Source organism: Neopsephotus bourkii, unplaced genomic scaffold (assembly GCF_033783945.1).
Source record: "Neopsephotus bourkii isolate Nb327-2 ecotype Australia unplaced genomic scaffold, CSIRO-AGI_Nbou_v1 NB_1154, whole genome shotgun sequence".
In the NCBI taxonomy this organism is placed as follows: Eukaryota; Metazoa; Chordata; class Aves; order Psittaciformes; family Psittacidae; genus Neopsephotus; species Neopsephotus bourkii.
The window spans coordinates 5,087,515-5,097,220 of NW_026901640.1; positions in this window are offsets into that span (position 1 = coordinate 5,087,515).

Sequence of the window (9,706 nt, forward strand, 5' to 3'; positions counted from 1 at the left end):
TATCATCAGCCTCTGTCTTTGCACCACTGACAGGTTCAGCATTTTGCATAAAAAACATTTTACTTTGGAACTGAGTGCTCTGTTATGTACAAATCATTCCCATTTCATCTCCTTTTAGGCCTCCCGTTGAACTCCTCATTATACAATATTCTGTCCCTTCCTCAAAGCATAAATACTCTCATAAAAGATCCTCTCCTAGTGTTTTTACAATCATCAGATGTTTTTACAGGCTACAAACTCCATATTTGCCAATACATAAGCCATTCATCAGAACTTCCTGAAGACAGGAGAAAAGGTAACAGCAAACCAATCTTCCTGTATAAAAGCCAAAACTCAAATGTAGTATTCTAGATAAAAGAAAAACCTACAATTTTACACTTAACCATCACATTTTGCCTTTTGTCCCCCCAGTACATGTAATTGCAAGTCTTTTTCCTGTCTTGATGAGTAAAGTGTGCAATATGAGAGTCTTCCACTGCAAGTTTACTCATAGGATGTGTTTAAAATTAAATTCAAAAGCATGAATCACCATGTGTAGTGTTGCAGAGCTGTCTTCATATTTTTCAGTTGGATTCCCTTTGCTAAAGCAAAGCACTCACCTCACACACCAAAATGCTGCAGGCATCTGCATGCAGAGTATTTTGGAAGTGAAAGTCTAGGACTTCCATGATTTAGCGCTTCAGTGACAGGCAAATTCAGTCCTGTACATTTGGGCAGAACTAAAGTTGTCAAAGGTACATGGACAAAAATCAGGCGCAGTTTGATCCCACAGTAATCTAGATGGCAGAATTTACTCATGTAAACGATCAACTAGACAGAGATCCAACTACTCTATGCTAGATTTAGTGGAAATAGATTGTTTTCTGTTTCATCAAGAAGACTTGGTGCCATTCAGAGCCAAGTTTACTATATCAAAGCTGCAGAGATAGGGGAAAAGTTAATGGGGTTTAGTAATAGCAGTGATAGAAAGCTATTGCAGTTATTAGAGAACAGTTCTTAAAATCCAGTGTCCACTTTGACTGTAACTCCTCCAAATTCAAGACAACCTAAGGATAAAACTAAATAATCTGCCAGAACAGACTTGCTGCATTCCTGACAGGTATTAGAAAATAAAACTGGGCAGGGGGATGGAGGGGGATTGTGGAGACAGACCCAACAAGAAACATCACGATGAAACCTCTCATATTGAATTTCCAATAATAGACCTAAAAGCTCTTTACGGGATGAAAAGGCAGGGGTAGAGTCATATTGCAAAGAAATAAAGGCACTGATTCTCTGTACAACTTTCTTAAGACTCTCCAGCAGGCTAGAATCATAGAATCCCAGATTGGTTTGGGCTGGAAGAGACCTTAAAGCTTACCCAGTTCCAACCCCCTGCCACAGGCAGGGACACCTTCCACTAGAGCAGCTTGCTCCAAGCCCCTGTGTCCAACCTGGCCTTGAGCACTGCCAGGGATGGGGCAGCCACAGCTTCTCTGGGCACCCTGTGCCAGCGCCTCAGCACCCTCACAGGGAAGAGCTTCTGCCTAAGAGCTCATCTCAGTCTCCCCTCTGGCAGGTTAAAGCCGTTCCCCCTTGTCCTGTCTACGTATCCCTCTCCGTATTTCTTGTAGGCCCCCTCTAGTCCTGTGCTTTGAAATACAATTTTAAAACATGCACTCATCTGAAGAAACAGCCTACAGGAAAACACACACTTGATTTACCTCCACACAACTGGAGTGAGAACAAATTTTACCTCTCAGTTTTCATAGTCTGGCTGTAGCCCCACATTACCAGAGCTCATGAGTCCTGCTATCACCCTAAATGTATACAGTGCTGGGAAACACAGTTTCCAGTTCAAAAATCCTTCTGGAGCTCCTGCTTCTTACACCCAAGGTAGAGGATACAGCCCACACTGGTAAAGAAGGGGAGTGACTGCTGCAGACAGGCTGTCTGGCACTATTGTCCTGCCGGCTGGCTATGCCCACATGCTGCCTCAGCTGGATGGGATTTGAAAACAACTTTTCCCACTTGTCTTTGAAACTCAACGTTAGTGAAGAATAAACCCACCCAAGTATTGTTCCTTTGTCCTTCCAAAGCTGAGGGTGCCAGGCCCTGCACACGAGCAGCAGTGCTTAGAGGTGCTGCCAGGAGTACAGAGGCACTTACTGCCTCTTTGGATGACAAGGAAATACATTCATTGCAAAAGCCTAGTCTCTCATACCTGCTCCTTTTCCTACTTCATCTTTCTATCATCTCAGGCGACATGACAGCAGTTTTTTCCCCAGCCTTTACTCCAACTTGCTGCATTCCGCAGCTCGCTGTGTTCATCAAGATGCCTTCATCAGAGTAATTACCAACCTAGACTCTTCTTATCCTAACACCTTGCAGGTCTACAATCAGAAGCGGCCCAGCACAAGAACTCCCGGCAGGCAGAGTCTGCTCGAGGGTTAAAAAACCACCTCAAACAGACAAAAAGCCCCCCCCAACTAACTATGATTAAGATGATTAAGGGAGTGGAGCATCTCCCTTATGAGGAAAGACTGAGGGAGCTGGGTCTCTATAGTTTGGAGAAGAGGAGATTAAGCGGTGACCTTATTAGTGTATATAAATATATAAAGGGGGAGTGTCACGAGGATGGAGCCAGGCTCTTCTCAGTGGCAAACAATGAAAGGACAAGGGGCAATGGGTACAAATTGGAGCACAAGAGGTTCCACTTAAACCTGAGAAGAAACTTCTTCTCAGTGAGGGTGATGGAACACTGGAACAGGCTGCCCAGGGAGGTTGTGGAATCTCCTTCTTTGGAGACATTCAAAACCCGCCTGGACACGTTCCTGTGTAACCTTATCTAGGTGTTCCTGCTCCGGCAGGGGGATTGGACTAGATGATCTTCTGAGGTCCCTTCCAATCTCTAACATACTGTGATACTGTGATATTGTGAACTAAATCTTTAAGGCTCCATACGAGCCTGCCAAGCTGGGGCGCCAGCTCCCTCTAGTGTCCGTGCACGCCGGGCGCGCCGCCGTTATGTTGGCTGTGGTTTCTCTCTCGCACACTGCCCTCTGCAGCTCGCTGCCAGGCTGTGCCTGCAGGGACTAAAGGCCTCAAACGGAAGGAAAGTATAGTAAAATAATAATAAAAGGAGTCCAGAGGGGTCCTTCCACTCGGAACTGATTGGCCAGAGCAGACCCATGTAATTCCCTGAGGCACCAGCACCTCATGGTCCTGGCCGCCTCAGCACAAAAACAGGGTCTCTCATGTGCAGCTGACAAGAATCTCTCATTTTCTCATCAAAATATACCAACTTCAGGCAACATGAAGATGATCAATCAGTTTCTGCAGGCATGTCACCAGCTGGACATGTTTCTGCCCCATGCAGTGCACTGTGTTGTGGTATCACCAGACAGATGCCTGAGGAGCAGTGAGCTGGGCCAGGCACAGACACACCTGCCTGCCCCAACTGTATTTTGTTAAATAGATCCTTCAAAGCAACAGATTAGTATATTGCTGTAATATTCAGTGATGTATTTAGTGCTGCAGAGCTCCAGATGCTCTGTAAGCCACAATAATGCAGTTAAGTGGAAAATGAGTCATTCAAAACCATAACAACTACCATAGCATGACTCCACTGACAACAAAGCACAATGGTAATACTGCAAGGTGGATGATGCGGGTTCATCAGGGCCACTGGCCCTGGGAGGCTCTGTCTCTGCAGTTCCCCAGTCCTGGTGCTGCTGAAGGGAGCCCAGCGTGGGGTGGCACAGCTGGCTGGGGTGCCCTGTCCTCCTCTGAGCTTTTGGGCGCAAGCCACCATTGCCTCAACACCGTGTTCCACCTCACGGCTGCTGATCCACCTCGCTGCTCAGCTTCATGAAGAACGCTGTTGTGGATCCCCGGGGAGCAGAGGAGCACATGGATATCAGTTGTGGTGAGGTAGGACCGCTCTGTTCAAAGGAGTTTTCCTCAGTCAGACCAGCTAGACCAGGGGCTCAGACCACAGGGGCCATGGGAGCAGGGTGCTGCAGGGCTGCCAACCTTCCTGAGGGAACTGGTGCCCATGGGGACAGCCCAACTTCCAGGTGCTGTCTGGGGGCAGGTGGGTTTGGGGCATGGCCCTTTTGTGGGAGAGGAGACAAAGGCTCTGTCAAGCCCACTTTATCCCTCAGCTTGGACAAAAAGCAGCAGGACCATGTGGGGCCATGCTCTGCTGCCTGCTCCTCAGGTCGGGCTCAAGGGGATGCCCCTCGAGGCAGGAGCTTTCACAGCAGCAGGGCTGTGTTAGCTCTCCGCTGACGTGGCAGAGGTGACTAGGTTAGAAAAGCTAAAAACAGGGCCAAGTTTTCTGCTGGCATGAAGCAGACAGCTCTGATGATTGTATATAAACCATTTTAATTTATGCCATTAGAAAATCTGGCATTAGTTTTTTTCCCCATCCTCAAGTGAAGCAATTCTCTTGCTTAATCCTTGGATAGTCTTTTCAAAAGCCAGGTAATGGAAAAAACCGGAGGAATATCCTCACTAAAGGCTGAGGCTTTGCCGAGCTGACAAACACTAACTCATATCATATGTACTATTTTGCTATAGAGATGCATCTTTTATTCCCTTAGCATAAGCAATGTGGTTTGTTGCTAGACTGTAGCACCATGCAATTTAAACCTAACTCTCCACAAGATGATTGCCTTTATCTCGCTGAATGCTCTGGATATGGACCACTTCTAGTCCCTCATATTAAATGTGATAAAGCAAGGTCAGTCCTTAGACAAACTTGATCACTGTGTGCCACAGCACCGTTGAGATTTCTGTCAGTTATGCAGGGGAACAGGAGAGCTCCTCACAGATAAAAATCATTTACAGCGCTATTCACCTTGCACAAAACAGCACTGCCATCTCGACAGCCTACACACATTTCAGTCTCTCTTTAACTACCCTCTTGTGGTATCTCTGAAGAACGACAGCCTTTTCTAACAGGTTAAAATAAATCCAGTTCTTCTTGACCACTCCAGTATTAACCGAGGCAAAAGTTTCCTTTAGAAGGGGGAGTAGATGGTAATTGGTTTAGAGTTTGGGTTTTTTTTAACAAATGCTCTCCAAATGCATCTTGCTTGCCCCCAATATGCTGAGGCCCTTATAAAATGCAGGCTAGTGAAAATTCCACAAGTTTATACTTGCATTTTTAGTTGCCTTTAAAAGAAAAGAAAAAATAATCTACACCCCTCCCCAAATCCATCACCGATTCAACAGAAAATAGTTAAGAGCTTTGAAAATGAAAAGCACAAGGTGCACCTCATCAACATACAGTAGTATTTTGTATTTGATAGGTAAAGTCTCCACTTAATGAATTCATTAAGTTCTCACTTATTTTCTTGTGTTGAAACAAACATGATTGTATATGGTTAAGTTTCTAGGACTAAATGCAACTTTTTCAGTAGGGAAATGTATCCCAAATGTAACCAAGAAAAGTGCTTGTCCTGGGTTCAGCAGTAGCAGTCATTTTTTTCCTTCTTAGTAGCTGGTGCAGCGCTGTATTTTGACTTTTGGCCTGGGAACAGAGCTGGTAACACTGATGTTTTAGTCTGACCAAGCACTATCTGAGCTTCACACTCTGCCAGGGAGGAGGGAAAGCCAGGAGGAAGCAGAGAGAGGACACCTGACCCAAACTGACCAAAGAGGTATTCCATATCATAGGACATCATGCCCAGGATGTGACTGAGAGTTACCAGAAGGGCTAGGGGACTGCAGGGTTGGATGAGGTATCAGTCGATTCTTGGGCTGGGGGGCAAGTTGTCTGTTGGCTGGTGCTGAGGTGTTGTGTTCTCTTCCCGTGTTATTTCCTTCATCATTATAATTATTGGTTGTAGCAGTAGTGATTTGTGTTATACCTTAGTTACTAAACTGTTCGTATCTCAACCTGGGGGAGTTGCATTCTTTCCGATTCTCCTCTCCGCCCCTCTGTGAGTAGGGGGAGGGCAAGAAGGGGGGGAGTGAGTGAACAAGCTGCCTGACTGGTTTTAAACCACGGCAGTGCTACACTGTGAGTTTCAATACTGAGAAACAGCAACGATTAAACAAGCCACACTAGGTGTTGAAATACAGCCTATCTGCCCTCAATAATCAGAATGACCAGACCTTGTCCATTTGGGTCAGTACTTGAGGTGTTTGAATTATCTATTTTAGCAAATCTAGCACCCCAGGAAGCTGTTAACATAGGTTAGGGTTAAAAAAGCTTTCTCAAGACAAAACAGCAACCCAGACATTGCTCATCTCTTACCACCACTGCAGTTTACCTGATTCAGGGTTTTTGTTCTCCAGATGACTCAGGCAGTAACCTCATTCCCTTGGGTGACTCCTAGGATGACTCAGGCAGTAAGTGGTTGGTATTACACTGGTGACTCTTGAGTTTTGTTCCCAGTGGGGCTTTTCTCATTTATAAAATGGGGATAATGCTATAGTGAAGCCTGTATTACCAAACAGCAAGTACAACAATTGCAGTCTACAGGGAAGGCCTCAGCAGAAACCATCGAACAGGCTGTGTGAGATTGCAAAGTGCCATCATGATTTCAAACACTGCTCTCTGCTGTACAGGGCTTCACCCCTGTGATGCTGCCCAACATTGAGTATACATTTTGAGGTGTATCAATACATGTGTTTCTATATGCAAGCAGTGCATAAATGAGGAGGATATTCCTTATGACCAGGAAAAATATTTGTGCTAAAATGATTTTAGTTGCAAGGTATCTGTAGAAAAAGAAAGGTGTGTGTATTCCCAACCATGCAACTGGCAGGATGGGACCATGCTGGAAACTGCCATCTCCGTGATAAGCACTTGAGGGTGTTGCCAGCTGGGAACTGCCACCTTGTCCATGGTCACAAGCAGTCTAAGCCCCTACAGATGGAGACAGGGCACAGGGAGAACAGTTTGCCTTTACCTGCAGCTTTTTTTCTTCCTGGCTAGCAAAAACCTGAAGTCCTTTATGGTGGTTACCATGGCTAATTCACTGAGACCTTCAGTTTTCACTCTTGTCTCTAGTACTACCAGGATGTTTTTTTTGTATTATAGCAGCACTGGGAAATGCTCACTAGCCCCAGTCAGGGTACCAAGCAAGCATGGTGCAATCATGTAGTAAGACAGACTGTCCCAAAGAGGTTCAAATAAAGGATGGCTGAGATTGGAACTTTACAGTGCAAAGGAAGGAAGACCTGATGAGACTGCAAAATTAACAGGGAGGAGGTACTCCCACTACTCATTAGCATGTACTTGTCTGAACCAGCTAAGTTAAAGGCTAATCTCCATCTGGAATTAAAGAAGAGTCACCTTCAAATGGCAATTCAGACCATTTAGGTTAGAATCCTGCTCCAATCACCTTCTGAAGCTATGGAAGAGTATGCCTCCAAAGATACCACAGCTTGCTCTTCTTTCTTGCCAGAAGCAAAAGCAGTAAGCCAAGTAGCTTCCCTGAAAATGGAATATAACCCAATGGGCTGTTACCTTGTTCCAGTGCCCCAGGTGGCTTTCAGCAGAGGTCACCTGCACATGTGAAGCAGTAGTTGAGTTCATATTATCAAGATTCATGCTAAATATTTGCTTAATGAGGCACAGCCACAGCAAATGAAAATACTTCTTAGTAAAATCCCCCCCAACCTCCATTTGCCCATCTTCCAGTCCAGCAGTAACCATGAATTTTCATGAGCTCATACAAACGAAGGTAAAAAGGAACAAAAATACACAGTGTCTATGCTCTCAGAAAACATTTGTCTGCAGAGTTTATTGCTGCCTATAAGAGATTTAGCCATGAAAGAGAACATGACCACTAGCAAAACAGGTAAGAGAGTATCAGTGAAGTGTAAATAGTAGAAAACCAGGTTAAAATGAAGTATTTAGTAAGAAGAAACAAAGAAAACCATATAGAAAGTTTAAAAAGAAGGGGCAAAGCATGACTATCAAATCAGATGTGACTGCTTTCAAAGGATCACTTCCCCTATGCTGCTTCAGTTGGCATCTCAACTGGTTATAGGAAGCTGCTAAGTAGGAAATTAGTCGGAATGTGGGAAGCTGAGCTTTAAAACATAAAGCAAAGGTCCTAGGTCTGTAAACACAGTAGCTTGTGGTTTTCTATGATACAAATCTCTCACACCTTACAGAGTAATAGCCTTCATGACTCATTCCTAAAGGTGGTATTTGGCGTTGCCTTTAAACAAGCTTCCTTTAATACTAGGGATTCAAAAAGAGATTTTACACAAATGTCTTGAATGGAAAACCCTGCAAAAAAGATGTAAATTGTCAATACCTGCAAGCTAATACCCCTGTATCAAACTTTTGGAAAGCAACAGATGCATCTGAAAAAGTTTTGAAGCATTAAAAATCCTGTTTCATCCCTTGCTATACCTTTGAGGCATATTCCTCTGAGCATCACCACTTGTGTAAGAAGACCTGACACTAGAAACTTCAAAGGCATATAGCACTTGAACTGTATTGAATTCAAAGGGGGTGAAATGCCTCCATGCTCTCTGAGACTCTGGGAGTGTGGGTTTGTTGGCTTGATTGGGAATTCAGACCTATGAGCATGACTGTGCTCAGCATGAGAGGACAAGGATCATGGTCTGTACAATCAGACCACATTTCTTCCCCCTGAAGACACTGCCAAGCCATTAGGACTCCTATTGCCATGCTCAGAGCTGAGCCTGGAAGATGATGCTTTCATTACACCCACTCTCATGGGGCCCCTCACACCGTATCTGTGCAAGCTTGTTCCAATAGTTTCATCCTTCAACAGCCACTGGTTCATTCAGAAACTTGGAAGGATTTTAATGATGTGCATCCAGAAGACTGAGTACAGGTTCCTCACAGGAAAAAAAAAAAGAGAAAAAAAGATCTTTTTGCACATTTTTGGACATTCTGCACAGGTTACACAAAACTGGATTTTATGAAAGACATAAAGCTATTCTTTTTAGTTACATGGCTGAAATTCAGGCAAATTTTGCTTTCATCAGATTTATATAAGAGCAGAATACAGCCAGAAATGCTCCAGGGCTGAAGAAACAAACCCAAACTTGAATATACAGCTGCATACATTTAATTGCTTACCAAAACAACTGAGTTATTGAGGGAGAAGAAAGATTGCCTAAGACTTGCTCAAGGAAGCGAACTGCAGCGTCACAGGTTACCTCTGCCAAAGCAACTCTGGATAAAGGTTTGAAGTGTTTACAAGCTTGTAAAAAACTGAACTAAAAGAAATGTCCTGGAAATCATATATGAGGAGGAGCTTTTTCCCCCACCCCCAAAAAACAGGATACAATGAAAGCTGAATTATGAGAACTAAGTGCAGGACACGGGACATACATCTGTATAAATTGTAATTGATATAATAGTAATTGATAATCATATCATTAGCAGATGAAAACTGGCAAAAAGGCATTGGCTTGTGTGGAACTGCACAGATTGACAAAAGGGCTTGACACAGCCATGTGCTTAAGTATGGGACTCTCCTGAAAGACCAAGCGGTCACTTAACTCAAAGCTAATGTAAGAAGGGCGTTAACTACATTTAAAAGAATCTTGGCAGGCCAAGGATCTTATTTCCTTTTTGTTCCTTTTTTCCTCATTTCTAGAATAATTTTAATAAGATGTCTTAGAAAAGCTTGCCTTTTCCTTTACATTCCCCACTCGTGGGAAAAGGTCTTTCTTCCCCATAGCACTGATGGGGTACTCCACACAAAGAAGCACCTAGCAG